This window comes from Rhagoletis zephyria, unplaced genomic scaffold (assembly GCF_001687245.7).
Source record: "Rhagoletis zephyria isolate East Lansing unplaced genomic scaffold, Rhagoletis_zephyria_1.1 Rzeph_scaffold_07337, whole genome shotgun sequence".
In the NCBI taxonomy this organism is placed as follows: domain Eukaryota; kingdom Metazoa; phylum Arthropoda; class Insecta; order Diptera; family Tephritidae; genus Rhagoletis; species Rhagoletis zephyria.
The window spans coordinates 9,440-25,200 of record NW_016164420.1 but is presented as its reverse complement, the minus strand read 5'-3'; the positions used below and the strand labels follow the sequence as shown (position 1 = coordinate 25,200).

Below are 15,761 nucleotides of genomic sequence, written 5' to 3'. Positions count from 1 at the left end.
CGCGTGATGGTTAACGCAAAATTTTCCCCTACCGTGAGCAAAGAGTTTATTTACTCCTTTCCAAACCCAAGCGAAAATAATTTCAGTATTTTTAAAATCTCCGCCTTGCCTTTTGTCAATGCACTACTACCGAAAACCCATTGCTTGTTTTCTGCTCAGTTCGGACTATTTCCTGCAGGGTATCGGTTATTTATGTTGCATTGGCTGCTCGTATAGGCTGTGAAAAATATACTAAAACAGAAGCTTTGAATTTCTGCTTCCACTTGCCAATCCGATTATAAATGTAAATAAACATAGCTGATGTACATACAAACACTCTTGTACACTTGCAAGCGTATGTATGTATATATGCAAATAAATATTTAATGCTCACATAAATACATACTTAGAAGTTTATGTATGCCTACACAAACTTGAGCCATAATAAATTTCATATGCACACATATAGTTACATAGGTAGGTAGTTTCGACCGACAACCCAAAGAAGTAGCCGCATTCAACAGTCAGGACCAACAAATAATTGGCTGCGAAGTTGAAGAAATTGAAGAATGTTGTGGAGAGCGGTTAAAATGGCAGTTGGCAAGTCAGTAAGGCAATTTGTGAGTTGAAGTGATTTCTGTCGTAGCTTTTAAATTAAGTTTACAAACATTGCATTTGAAATGAGTTTAAGCTGTGATGTCGGGCGGTAGAGAGGTAAACATATAAGTACATACATATGTGTGCAACGAATGTGGAAAGGAAAGTATGGCAAGTAGAAAACTGCCAGCTGTTGCTTAAAGTGAAGGCTTAGAAGTGTATAAAAGAATTATGTGGGCTCTTTTCAAAATTTACTATATGTACATTAGGCTGGGTCGATTTTGTATGGGGGAAAATAAAAGGCATTTGACCGTATTGTAATAGTAATATTATGATGTCTTAGGTCTAAGCCAATTGTTATTGGCCACGAAAGATTAATTTAAAACTTATCTTTAGCCCGCGCAATTGAATCAAAGTGTATGAATTTTTAAAATTTAACTTTGGCTTGTAATATCTATGGTATGAGTTAATTGTTATAAATAGGACGATATATCAAATTAAGGGTTATTAAATTTAGTATTTCACGTTCAGTTATCATTTTTCAATAAGTCTACACGTTTTTAAGGTATTAAGATAAAACTCACAAAAACTATAATTTTCCTTTATGAATTTTCAATTCTTTATTGCTTCAGCAACCAAGTGAAAAATTCAAAAAAGTGAGACGAGATATATTTCAAACGTTCTAATATTTTCGGATGTTTATATAATATTAAGTGAGCCATGGGCCGATTTGGTCAGTTTCCAAGATTGTGGTGAATGAAGTCAAACATGTATTGTCAAAGATTACGAATCGTTTGATAAGTTAATAGTAGTTTCAAGTATATAAGTATTTATATACATTAACATAATACAATTAGGGTGAGAAACGCCCATTTTAAGTCCATTTATGCAGTCTTGAAAATTGTTCGCGGTCTCTAATTCTGCCGTTATATGAAAGTAGGGGACGTGCAATAAGTGTTTAGATATACATAAATATTTTAGTTAATTCCATGATGTGAAAAAGTGACTGTAGGTAAATGCAATAGTATTTAACATATCCTGGGAAATCCTTTTGAGGACTCTCCAATTGGACGATATTGCTTTGCATTTAGCTTGAACGAAAAAAGTCACTCCCTGACACCCTTTTCCGTAATCCGGCTCTTTCATTTAAAAGTTATTTATACAATTTAAGAGAAATTTTTTTAGAAAAAAGCTGGAGATCCACTTAAATTTTTCCATATAACTTTGGTAAGTGTTACTCGATCGGTACTTAATATTTACCAAATTGAAGGCGAGACTTAATGCTACCGATTTTTGATAATAATATGATTAAAATCGCTCAGATTATAAACAAATTATTTTAAAACAAAAAAAAATTTAACAAAGTTTTTTGTTATTTTCTTATATTTGCAATTTTTATATTGTATGCATAAATATAAGTAAACCAATTAGTGTTTCAAGAGGTTGTGCCTGTTCAGTGTTTCCAGACCCATTTGCCTAAACAAAATTTTTCCACGATGATGGAAAATAATGGCTTTTCTATTAGAGTAACCGAAATTGTCCCTATATTTGCAAAAAATCGCAAACTATAGCTAATATTAAAAAAAGATTAGAATATTTGGAACCAGCGACATGCCAGCACGCCAGCAATATTAAAGCTGTTCTTTACATCTTTTGAGTATAATCCAGTGCAATTATCAAGAGAACAATTCAAATTTTATTGAAAACAAATAATCTTGAGATTACGATAAGCTAAAGGGCTGCGAGAAATGAAATTTGACTTTATCTTTTGCTTAAACGGATTCATTATCTAATAATATGCACCAAACCATTTTGCCGATCCCAGAATTTTGCACAAGAATTGGTCTTATTCGACTAGTGTGCTGTGGGCCACTTTGCGGTCGATGCGCGGGCCCGCCCTAATGTACATACATATGTATGGCTGGGCTACAGCAGGAGTAGTGGGGATTGCTGCTAAATAGAGCTGCATTCAAATTTATCGCAAATATTTTAAGTATTTAATAAAAATATTAAAACAACTTAGTTTTTGATTTATTAAATTTATAAAATAACTTATTTTTTAAAATTTATGTAAATTTATAAATATTTTATTTTTTTTTAATTTAATCAATTAATTCTAATATGTTAATTAATTAAAAAATAATAATTTTATAAATTTAAATATATCTATATACTAAATCTACCGAAATTGAAAAGCAAGATTCTTCACTGATAGAAATGTGAAATCTGATAGTTTTTATTTACCCATTAAGACCAGTATTTATTACTAAACTTTCGTGTTTAAGTAATGTTTTTTATGCACACACGCTACTTTGTGATGCCTCAATCTAACCACAATTTCCGCAAATAAATAAAAAGATAAACAAGTTTGCGCTTAAGTATGTCTATTTAACTGCACGTACATAAATCACTGACATTAAAAGTTCGAATATTATGCCTTGGGGAACAATTTTGTTGCGAGAAATGAGCATCGTTGCAAAAATTTTACATATCTCGCATAAAGGCCGGCCTATGCCCATGGCGATATTACGCATGTGGTTAGCTATTAAGGCGTGTATGAGCTCTTCAATGGCTAGATACGTTAAATTGACTTGTTTTGTACGTAGTCAATAAATTAACCAGATGAATTGCTAAAACTTGTGCACTTAAACGGAAATCTAAGCATAAAATTATGGGTATATGAATGTATGTTTGAATATACCACTCCATAAGTACATATATGGGGCGTTCCATACCAAAACGGACGGGGTCACACTTTATGTGTTTGATTTGTTTCAAATTTTTAGGGTTGATACATAAACATAAATAATAAGTAAATATGAAATTTGAGCTTGATTAATACATTTTTAAAAATTTTACAGCACAAAAACAACAAAAAATTTCGATTTAACAATTTTCCAATTTTCTTGAAAAATTTTTCACATACAAATATTTGATAAAAAAAATAGTTTTTGAAAATATGCCATCTCAAAAAAAAAATTAAAAAAATCACAATGGTAGCTCTGAGTATAGCGCAATATTTAAGTATAGTATTATAGTAGTATAGTTATAGTATAGAGTGCACCCCTCTACGATAATTTGAGTTGTGATTTTTTTTTTACACCGAAGTTGAGAAAAATGAACATTACCAACTAAAAAAATTTAATTTTTTTTTTCGAATTTTTTTGTGTATGCAGTTCTGTAGCCGATTAAATTTTAATAAAGTGCTGGTGGCTTTTTGCTCTTTCTTCTTATGGAAGAAAATGTGCAAAATCGTTTTCAAAGAAAATTAAAAAAAAAAAAATTAACGCCAGCTTTGCAATCGCTTAAAACTAGCACTTTATTGTACTAAAATATAATGGGCTACAAAACTGCCGACACAAAATAATTCTAAAACAAATAAAAAAAAAATTTTAATTTGTAATGTACTTATATTTCTCAACTTCGGTGTAAAAAAAAAAATCATAACTCAAATTATTGTAGAGTGCAACCCATAATACTATAGTTAAATATATTAAATTATTAAATATTGCGCTATACTCAGAGCTACCATTGTGATTTTTTAAATTTTTTTTTTTGAGATGGCATATTTTCAAAAACAATTTTTTTTTATCAAAAAATTTGTGTGAAAAATTTTTCAAGAAGCAAAAAATTTTTTAAATGTTTCTCTTCATAGAGAATTTTGATGTGTGTGGTTTTTTTTTTTAATTTTTTCCTCACCCCGTTTTCGAGATATTTGGAAAAATATTAAATCGATTTATTTTTGTTTTTGTGCTGTAAAATTTAAAAAAATGTATCAATGAAGCTCAAATTTCATGTGTATTTATTATTTATGTTTATGCATCAACCCTAAAAATTTTAAACAATGGACCCCCCGTAGACGCGGTGCAGTGAAATAACGCGCGTCTTTATTTCCCCAAAAAATGAAATAAAGCCCACCGGCATTATTTCTTTTAATAATAATAGAATGGCGCTTACACATATATTAGCCAAATGCCTACTACGTCCAAAGAAGCCCTTGTGGACAAACGCGATTATTCGATGGATTTTAAAACTGCCCTTATTATCAGTGTTAATGTTGTTCCCTAAGTTTCAACAACTTTCAAAATATCACTGTCAACAGTGGAGTGTATGCCGAGGCGGGAATGCGCTGACACTCTGTATGATAGCAGTACATACATATTTCGTTTTGTCTTTACTCACTCAAGTTTCAAGTGCTTCGCTTTGATGTCGATGTCATCGGCATACGCCAAAAATTATTCGTTCTTACAAAAAATTTTGGTGCATTCAGCAGGCTGAATAATAATTTAAGGTTACGGTGGTCATCTAATTATCACCATCACACTTGCTTATATTAATTCTCCAACTTTAAAGTAGCAATTATGTTTGTGCAAACTTTTCCAAAATAACTGATGCAATAACGAAGTACATCTTTTCCCCACGCCTCGATCAGATTTTATCTACGAAACTTTCCGATAAGAGCCTCCTTTATTTTGTTTGTAAATAAGCATGTTAAAATGCCCATTAAGCATAATATTTTGTATTAGTTGCAAAAATTTCGCCCTCAAGCCATCGCATATCAAAGCCCATTTTACGAGTATGCACAATGCCAATTTCTCGCCCACCCTTGGTGTGAGTTAATATAAAAGCATATTGGATAATCCTTTAAATCGATTTTTCAGCTTCATTTTCATACTTTGAAATGCCTACGGATTTTCTTTTCTAAAGTTATTTTGTAACTTTTTCAATTTCACTGCGTTGCAAAAAAGTTACGCACAACTCTTTAAATGTACTCGTAGATGTCTTAAAAGCTGTGAATAAAAGTTTTCGGCTATCCATTTTCCTACCCTTTCATATTTTGAGAGCCTGTACTTTTTTTTGTGCGTTTGAGAGTATTTGCCATTTTAAAATTTTTCTGCCTGCTACGACCCTTTTCGCTTTTCTATCTGCGTTCAGCATGTAAAAAGGGCTTTATTGCCATTGAGCCCGTCGCTTTCAATCGTCAGCGCTAAAGTGAGATAACCCTTGGCCCTTGCTTTGGCTTTGGATTTCAGTTTGGGTTTACTTAGCCGCTTAAAATGTCATTAACAACAATCTTTTTTTTTCTGTTGCTTTTAGCTTTCTTTTTATTGTTGCTGTGAGTTAAATATTCAAGTGCTGTGTATGCAAAGTGTCAATTTTGTTGTGTGCCTGTCAGTTCGGCTGACACTTTCGCATTGACTGTGGTAACCTTTTTTTCGTTTTCGAGTGTTAGGCGCACATCAATGATAATTGTGCGGGTTGATGTAATTTTTATTTTTTTTTTCATTAGGAAATTATGGTTAATGCCTGTTTGTTTGCTGTATACCCATCCTGCGTGCTGATGATAGGAAACATTATGTGGTAAATTTTTTTTGCTTACACATATTTTGCTGAAAGCTGTTTGCGAATGAACGGATTTCAGATAGGCCCTTTTCGAATGACAACGGTGTAAAAATGTTTTCTAAATGTAATGCTTAGCTGTTTGGTGTCCTTAAACCTAATTGAGTTTAAGTGCCTAGTTAAATAACACATTCGAATACATTTTAGACAAGTTTTTTGAAGAAGGGGATGTCAATTTTTATTTTATTTTTTTAACATCGGAGGCTTACATCAACTAATTCAGAGATTTTGAGTATGGAAACAGTTATACTAATCTAACTTAACAAAAGTTATTTACTTTTATGGCAAAAAATTACTAAAAATTTCACTTTTTCTACCGAAGACAATTCTGAAATAATAAATACACCATCATAATATTAATATTTTTGCGTTCGCACTTTAGCTAAGTGTTTGGCGGATCCACGCCTCAAATTTGTGATGTGCATTTTGATGTTGTTACACAAATGGAGGGACCTAAATTCTTACACCGCCTTCGAATAAACTAGGTGGAAAAAATACATTCCAGAAAAATGATATTTGATTGAAAAGTTTTTTCAGGGACCGCAAAAAATTATTACATTATTAAAAAATTAATAATTTTTCTTTGATCTTTGTTTATAGCTCGGAAAAGCATCGTTTGTCTTTGGTCATCTATGTTTTTTCTTTAGAAAATAAAACTATTTCTTTTTATATAAATATAAATATAAATATAAATATAAATATAAATATAAATATAAATATAAATATAAATATAAATATAAATATAAAGGTGGTAATGGCATGGACAAATGTAGTGGTAATGCTAATTCCCACCCTTTCGTTGACCATTGAATCATCTGTACGTATCACCCTTCCATTCGCTCCTCTCTGGGATGCTTATGGACAATCTGTTGTCTAAACAGAGCGGAGGAGTGGTATAATTGAATTGTCATAGATTATGCGGTAGATGTTCCGAATCTGCTGTTTCTACTTGGCTGGATTACACAGCCCCACAAAAAAACAAAAAAAAAAAAAATGCATGTTCTTTTGACAGGAATAGCCTATTCCCATGTGTTTTTAATCCGAATAATGAATCCGAACCCGTTTCGCTCCATCAAGCCAGCATTTTTTTCTAGCTACAAAAAAAAAAAAAAAAACATGGCGGTTATTATGTAACAGGCACGTTTTTTGATGTTAACGTAAACAAAGAAAACGGACTTCAAAGTCATGTTCGGCGTATAAAAATACATAAAGAAAGGATAGTGTGGTTCCGGAACTCTGATGTTTTTTTTGGGTGTGTGGCTGTTTACAACTGTCCCGTAGCCACACAACGAAAATGTATCAGGTTTCGAGGATCAGACTATTTTTCCTTATGTATTTTGATGCGATGAGCACGAATCTGAAGTTCGTCGCATAAAATCCGCCATATTTCTTGAGGTTAGGAAAAAATCCTTACTTAGTGGAGGAGCAAACCGGACTTCAGACTCGTGTTCAGGGAACAAAAACACATGAGGTCGCTTTTGGTTGCGGTTCTAACAGGTGAAAGGTACGATTTCTAATTAAGCGGTTAATTTAAGAATTTTAATTTTTGCTCGCACTGCCTGACTAACCCTGAAAAGCTTTTGGGTATTGAAATAAGGAGCATTCGTAATTTCGTAATCAGCTCGTGGCGTTTCGTTGACGTTGAGTAATGTTCTCCGTTCAGATATTCTGGGTATCACAATGGACAATCTCCTCAATGTCCAAGTGCCTGCTTTATCTGAAATAACCACTGTAACCTAACCTATGCATGTATGTATGTATATAAAAAAGCACATTATAGCGACACAACATTTGTTACCTGCTAACTCTGTTACGAACTCCTTTCGTATAAATGTACTACTTTTGTGTTGCATTCTTTCTCTTTGTTTATTTCTTGAGTGGAATTTTTCAAATATTACCTCAAGCGCAACCCAACTCTGTTGACTGTGAACTGTCATAAAAAATTTATGGTTACAAGTTGTCGCATGGAAAAGTGTATGTGCAGTTTTATAGAGCAGTGGTAGCAATGCTAGTAGCACTTTGCTTTGAAGCAATTAAGCCATGTACAAATGATATTTGTCAGGAATGCACATGAACTAAAAAAGAAATACATACTCGTACGAGGAGAAAAACAGAGACGCGCTACAAATAAGTAAATAAACAGCAGCAGGGTAGAAAAAAAACAAATGCATTCCTGCTGCCAAGCAACGAGTTTTTGCAAGGCAAATGTCATGCAGGCAACGACAAGAGCAACCAGTCACAGTGATGAAGGCGGAGGGATGCGAATGTGAGCAGCTGCGAACGATGTGCGAGAGCAATTGCGAAGAGCCGAGCTGATGAAAACGAATTTGATGCCGATGTTGTTGATGCTGGGTAAACGTACAATTCGAATGAGTGACACCCACAGTGGATAAGTGAGAGAGCTCCTTTGAATCAAATGCCCACAAATGAATGCATCCTACTTGTACTGAGCAGGTAAGTATTTGGAAACGTACGTAGTTGTCTCGGTTTCATAAAAAGAAGCTTAAGAACACAATACGCACTCCACCCTAATAGACCGACTTTACGGTCGGTCTGCGTAACCCGAGCCAAGCACTTGACTATCGCAGCAAACAACAACAAGGCAATGGTCATGTTGGCCCACTTGTTCAGTCGGAGTACTTAGCGTATGATGAACGCCAATTGCAGCGTGGAATGTAAAAAAAAAAAAAAAAAAAATTATTTTGCGTTCGCATACATTTTGTAGCGCTGTATGTCGCGCCTCAATGACTCAGTTCTTTTTCTGGGTCAGGATTTGTTTGCGCAAATTTTTTATTGTCAGCATAGTTTTACAGTGTGACACATATCTATGCATGTGTATGCATACCTAAATTCCAGCGCTTTCAGATTTGTTTTGTTCCATTTTTTTACATTTTATTTTTTTCGCTTTCTTCTTTGTTTGTGCGTGTGTGGGCGCACTTAATGCATTTTTAATGATTCGTGCAATACGCGCACGCCAGCTAGTGTGCGTGATGCCGGTCGCCGCCGCCCCCGCGCTGACCCAATGACATGAGTATCCATCCACCTGCGTATGTACATACATACATATACACATTAAATACAACTCTGTCTATACACCTATGCAATTTTTTCTGGCGCATATCCCCATATAAATATGTAACTAAATGGCATTGTTTGTGTGTGTGTGTGTGTGTGTGTCCGCGTGCAGAAAGTGTGCCAGCAGTGCAAGAATTAGTGGCACGTGAAATGAGTAAAATGTTTTCTTTCTAAGTGTACATATTTGCTCTTTTCTCTGTTTGTGCATTGTTACCCTTTTGTTTGTGGCATGCAACATTTACATATCTACATACATATGTATGTATGTGAAAGTTAAGATATTTTTTTATTATTCAACTTTGACGTTGAAATTAATTTCGTGTTAGGTCTGGCATAAATGCGAGACATCGCGTGCAGCGTACAGAAAGTGTTATGAGTTTCGTTTGTGGCATCAGTCTGCACATTAAATTGCGAAATTTGGCTGGCAAATTTTTTTTTTAGCGATGGTCATGTGTTTGACATATTTCATAACTTTAAGCAAAAGAGTATCGTTATTATTCTGAATACTTTCAAATTTTAAGCAAAATTAAAAAAATTAAAAATTGCTGGAAATTTTTTGGAGCTGAATGGGTTAAGTAGGGGAACTTCGCGTATAGGAGTGTCTTCAATTCTGGCAAGTCTACAACATCTGTTAGTCGCATAAAACATGTGATCCAAAATTTTAAAGTTTTTTTTTTGACTGCAAGAAATCAACATTAAAAAAAAATTGAAAAAAAATTGTTAAAAAAAAATTATTTATAAAGAAAAAACTGTAAATATTGCAAATGTAAGTCTTGTGTTTCGTTTGTCAAGTCTTGGATAATAGAAAGTTTATGTCTTGTAGATTTTGTATGAGTTTGTTTGGAAATTTTGAAAATCGCCCTTTGAGGTACACAATAGGTCAGTTAAGGTATTAAAATACCGCATTACCCTCCATCAGGGTGTCCAGATTTTTTAAAAAGAAAAGAGCTATTTCGAAAAAAAACGCCAAAAAATTGCCAACGTTTTTTTTTTATAAAATTCATGAAATCGGCTTAAAAAAATCTTTTATTTAAAAAATTAGATCTTGTTATAACATAGTTTTTTAAACCTAAAATGAATATAATGCCTTCAGGGTAATAATAAATAACACAAATCACTTACATGATAGGGGTGTGCAAACAATTTTCTTTAAAAATATTCATATTTTTTAAAAATATTTGTATTAACACATTTCCCAATAGGGACTACACAATTCTCTTTTAAGCGTTTGGCGCTAAAAATAAAATAAAAGCTATAATAAAGACTTGCCAGATAGAAATTCTTTTCTGCAAATTTCACATTCAGCGGGAGTTGTCACAAATGGTGGTTTAATATTGGCAAATCTTCGATATGCTACAACAAAATCGATAACAATAATGTGTTGCCCCACGAAAATTAAAGCTCTAACTCCATAACCAGCTCCCTAAAAAGCTGAAATTTTGATAAAAATTTGTCAAATTATTCTAAGCACTGAAAAAGTTTGACAGAAAAATTTATATGGTTTTGGTTAAGGCATAAAGCATATTTTTATAAAAAAAAATAACAAAATAATTTCAACTTAAAAAACCTTGCAAATATTAAAAAAAAAATCACCATGTACTTATTTTTGCTTCCCACTGTATATACCCTGACGAACTGCAATCGTTTCCGTCAAGAATGTGGGCAGCCTATGGCTGGAATGATAACTTAAGGGTTAACTCAATAGATCTATGTAGCTACATGCGTCACAGCAATGGGGCTTCTGTATATACCGTTGGAGTTTTTCGTTTGTACTCAATTCTCAATCTTAAAGCAGCACACCCTAGGAAACATGAGCAATCCATGTGGGCACATTCTAGAAGCAAACAGCCGACTATATAATCGTGCATCTTTTTGAAACCCTCTCATCAATAGATTTTTACGCTGGGTTCGATTCTCGCCTTCAATGATAAGATAACCCAAATTAAGTGAGCTAAGAAAAGAAGAAATATAACTTAAAGTCATGAATTTTCTACCCGTCCTTAAGGTCAAGAGCATGTGGATATGAACTCATACATACAAGACATAAGCAAGACATCATACTGGAATGTACGAAGACTGCATGAAGTCAAGTGAGTTAAATCCAAATTGAAACGAGACTTTATCATACAAATGGTTGGCATTTATGAAGTATATGACAAATTAATCATAAATAATCATTTACAAATGCGTAAGCTTATAGAGTAATCTCAAGGATTACTACAAGAGCAAAATATGTTTAAGGAATATTTATCAATGTAATACTCGTACAATTTAATATAATAAAAAAAATATTTTTGCAAAGTAAAAACAGCAAAAAAAAACCAATCATAACCGCGTGCGACCTACGACTGATATACTCCAGAGCAAATGTACAAAACTTTAATAATGCCTTAATAATAGAACATCATCCAGTTGTAAATTTGTACATAGGTATGCACATTAGGGTAGTCCAAAAACTGTAAAGTCGGAGTTGTAATACTCTCACCACCTAGGATTGTTCTATATCGAAAAAAAGTATACCTAATTTTTTTTTTTTTTTTTGAAATCATAAAATATTTAGAGATCGCTCAAACTGCTCAGAAGTTTCCATATTTTTTTATATGGGGAAAAAAATAACTTTTCCTAGAAATGGTATAGAATCCATGAAAATCAACATTTTTTGATCGGAGAACTCTGCTTCTCTTCAGGAGACTTTCAATAATAATACCCAATTATTTATTTAACTATTTTTTAATACTAACGATTTTTTATTGGTCCCCGTTTTGTATTTTTCGAGATTTTTGTGGGTTTTTGGCGGACCTACAAATTATAGTTGCGATGCAAAAATGATTGAGTAAAGAATTGGTTATTATTACTGGGAATCTTCTGCAGATAAACAGAATTTTCTGGTAGAAAAATATTGATTTTTAACTATTCTAAACCATTTCTACGAAAAGTTGTTTTTTCCCCATATAAAATAGATGGAAAATTTTGGGCGCTTTGAGCGACCTCTAAATATTTTTTTTTGACTTCGAAATAATGAATAGGGGCATATTTTTTTCGGTATAGAACAATCCTAGGGGGTAAGAGCATAAATATTCGGACTTTACTTCCCCCCCCCATGCATTTTTGGATCACCCTAATGTACATACATATGAGAATGCCTATAGAAATTGAAAATCATACAAAACAGGGAGAAAATTCTTACCACAGTAGCAAGGCCGCTAGTAAAAGCCGAAAGCGAGTAAATATAGGGTGATTGAATGGTGATGCAGATCTTTGTAATATTTATTATTTGCAATATCTTATATCATATGAGGAGAAAATGATTCACCTCTCGATTTGAAAAGGTTTTTTAATGGTTACCAGTTTCTAAAAACCTGGTCTTCTAGTACCGGTTACCATTTGTGTTATTACATGAGGACGCACGCCACAAATCGGACGAGAAGCTCGCCCAAACACTTAGCAAACGTAAGTATAAACGCGAAAATATAATTTTTAATATTACAAATTTGGAAAACCGGGGATGTCGTGCTAATATGGTTATAACAAAAATTAAATCGGTTTTTTTTACCGGCTACTAATTTATAAAAATCCGAATTCTTAGTACCGGCTACCAATGTCGCAAAAAGCTGAGCCTAAAAAAAATCATGTCGACCATTTTTTTTGCGTTTAATTTATAAAACGAAATCCGCATTCTTATTGAAACACCCTTTAGTAAATAGATATTAGCTGGTCCCAGATGATTCAAAGAAATGGCAAAGCAAGCAAAGAAACAATACATTTAAAGGCGTCTAATCAAAACGGCATAATCTTTTGTTGGTGCGATTTCTTGTTCAACCAATTTGTAGTTTGTTGTCATTGGGATACGAATATTATTGACATAATCATCATCATTGGCATTGAGAGAAGCTCACACGTGCACTGACCTAAACGTGGGTACACATATACACATACTATTTATGTAGTACAATCAAACAAATGTAAAACATAGATCGCCACCGTCAACAAATACAGCAAGTGTACATCTGAAATGAACCCAAATACCCAAATAGCTAAACCGACGCTGGCACTCAAAAAAAAAAACAGCAAGACAAAAATATACTATAGAGCTGCTTATATAAAAGACAAGAAAATATTAAAACACAACTCATGCTCGAAGAAAAAAACGGACTAGCAAAACAACGAGAAGCAGGACAGGAAGTGTGAAAAGGCGGTTTCAGCGACAGCAGGAGGATATTGGAGGAGTCAGTCGTTGGACATAGACGAAGACAAAACAAAAATGAATTTATTACTTTCGCCAATGGCGAGGACAAAACCCAACAGCAACAGCAACAGCAACGAGTCATATACTACTTAAGAAAAAAAAAAACACAAAATAAATGGGATATTGAAGACATGAGCACGTAGAGAATGTATGGCTGGACTGAACTGAGTTGGATAACAAATAAAAAAAAAAAAGGACGTGGTTAAGTAAACATGTGTTGCTGCTTGGATTGTTGTCAGAATCAAAACACGTTCAGAATAACGAAGCAAACAAAAGACAGTATGCAGAGTGTATTTGTATAGTACATACTTCACTCATACTCTTTGTATATTTAGTGTCAAAATTCAAGCATTTAGCAGTTGAAAAGTATTCTCAAGTGTGAGTTTTGTGGAAATTCAAATGGTTGGTAATAATCGTAAAATGAAGGACATACTGTCTTACAAGCACTTAAAGCTCAATGTTCAGTTAATATTGCAGAAAAATCGCCCAAACTGGCCAACTGGAAATGGTTTAGGAAAGAAATCATAGAAATATGCGCTCAGATACAGGTTGGTTTAATCTGGCCGATGTTGAGTCGCACAAACGCTGGCCGATCCGGTAAGCGTTTCCGGTTGGAGTTCGATTTTAGGCGTTAAAATAGAAATTACTGCTAATTACGGATTGCCAATTAACCCGCTGGAGTTCACCGTTGTCCAATTTATCAAATGAAGGAAAGTCTATTTGACTAGACCCACCTTGCCAGGGACAGAAATTGAGTTCTCAGAAGCGGCAAGGTATCTAAGGGTAACTCTTAAGAAAAGACGCAATTGGATTTCATATCTCTCGAATACTACCAACAAAGCTATCAGGAAGTTTTATATCAGCCAGCGACCTCATGGCAAAATCTGGGGAATATCACCTAAACTAAAGTATTGATCTTTCAATATTATCGTGAAACCTATTGTTACATACGCGGCACTGGCCTGGCGGCCAAAACCATAGCAAATAAATAGCATTCCTGCTCTGTCTATTCTGACCGAAAAGAAGGCCTACAGGGGGACTATATAGCTGCCCAATGTAATCAGCATGAAAAGTGGGGATTTTAAGCCATTTCTGGAAGATCTCAGATATCATGATACCGAAGTTATCCTTTGACAAAACCTACAAGGTTAGTATTCCTAAAACGGACTGCTGTGAAGCGTTAATATCTATGATAGACAACTAGTTTCAGGTACATATGGTATACTTCGAGGATGGACAACAACAACAAAATAATACACTCTACAACTACTTAGCAGTTGGGTAGAATCTCAGATTACTGCCCAGTGACAGAAGTCAAAGGGTATAAAGCAATGAAATAAATTCAAAACTCCCTCCAGAAGGAACTCCGAGAGATTTCTTTGATCATAGCTGGGAGCATCTTAGGACTCTTACAGGCGTTTTAGAAGGCTCCAGGTCAATCTTATGTGCCTGTATTCCTTCGCAGAAACTAACTAGCTGTTACCTGCCTCTGTATAAAGACCGCCTAAAATTAATTGTAAATGTCAATTTTGAGTGAAGAGTATTCAGTAGTTACTAAAATAACACAGTTTTCGTATTTCTGAAAACTAGCGTTATATGGGAGGTAGAGGCGCGGTTATTGTCCGATTTTACCCACTTCATTACCGTTCGTCCTACGCTCAAAAGAAGTACACATACCAAAATCCGTTAAGGTATCTCAATTTTGACTTGAGTTATCGTGTGCTCAGACGGACGGACGGACGGACGGACGGACAGACAGTCACCACTCAATCGATTTTGTTTTTTTTCATTCTGAGACTTTATGTATATATGTATTTGTCTATATCTATCTCGATTCGTTTTGGCTGTTACAAACAGTGTTGCCGTTTTTTTTAGGAAATGTTAACAGAACCATGCTACTGAAAAATATTCCACCTGAGAGTACGAAAAAATGCATCACTTCAAACTTTTAAAGGGAATGCAACTCTTCTCCTTGCAGCAGCAACTCGATTGTTGGGTGCAAAAAACAAAACCAACTTCAATTCCCATATATAAATTTAAGAGTACCGTTAATTTCTCATGATCAAATTATCGGATCTAAACCAAATTAGTATGGGACCACCTATGAGGTACAGCCTTTCTTTTAAAAAATTTTAGAATTATAGAAATCGGCATAAATTGCGGTAACATACATATAAAAATATATATTCCGACGAATTAATAACCTCCTCCTTTTTTGAAGTCGGTTAAAAAAAAATAAAAATTTTCTTCGGCAATGACTCCTTTTTTGCGACTTTCTGAAAATTCTCAACGCCAATACTGGTTACAAACAATAGTTTTGTGAACAAAGTTATTATACGTTTGGGCACAAGTGGGCTCAGGTATAAAAGTACAAAAACGATAGAGACAAAAATTGAGATAGAGAAAGTGATCGAGATAGAGATAGACAAAGGAAGATATAAGACTGACGAATGTTGTTATGTTA

The 15,761-nt window shown here is 33.9% G+C and overlaps 1 long non-coding RNA gene across 1 annotated transcript; it reads left to right on the top strand.

The window, feature by feature from the left end:
- Positions 1-2,796: 2,796 nt before the first annotated feature.
- On the top strand, positions 2,797-11,576 carry LOC108374097 (uncharacterized). The gene is made up of 3 exons (XR_001849018.1): positions 2,797-2,808; positions 2,956-2,958; positions 11,482-11,576. It is a non-coding gene; the product is annotated as an uncharacterized LOC108374097 (long non-coding RNA).
- The last annotated feature ends 4,185 nt before the right edge of the window (positions 11,577-15,761 follow it).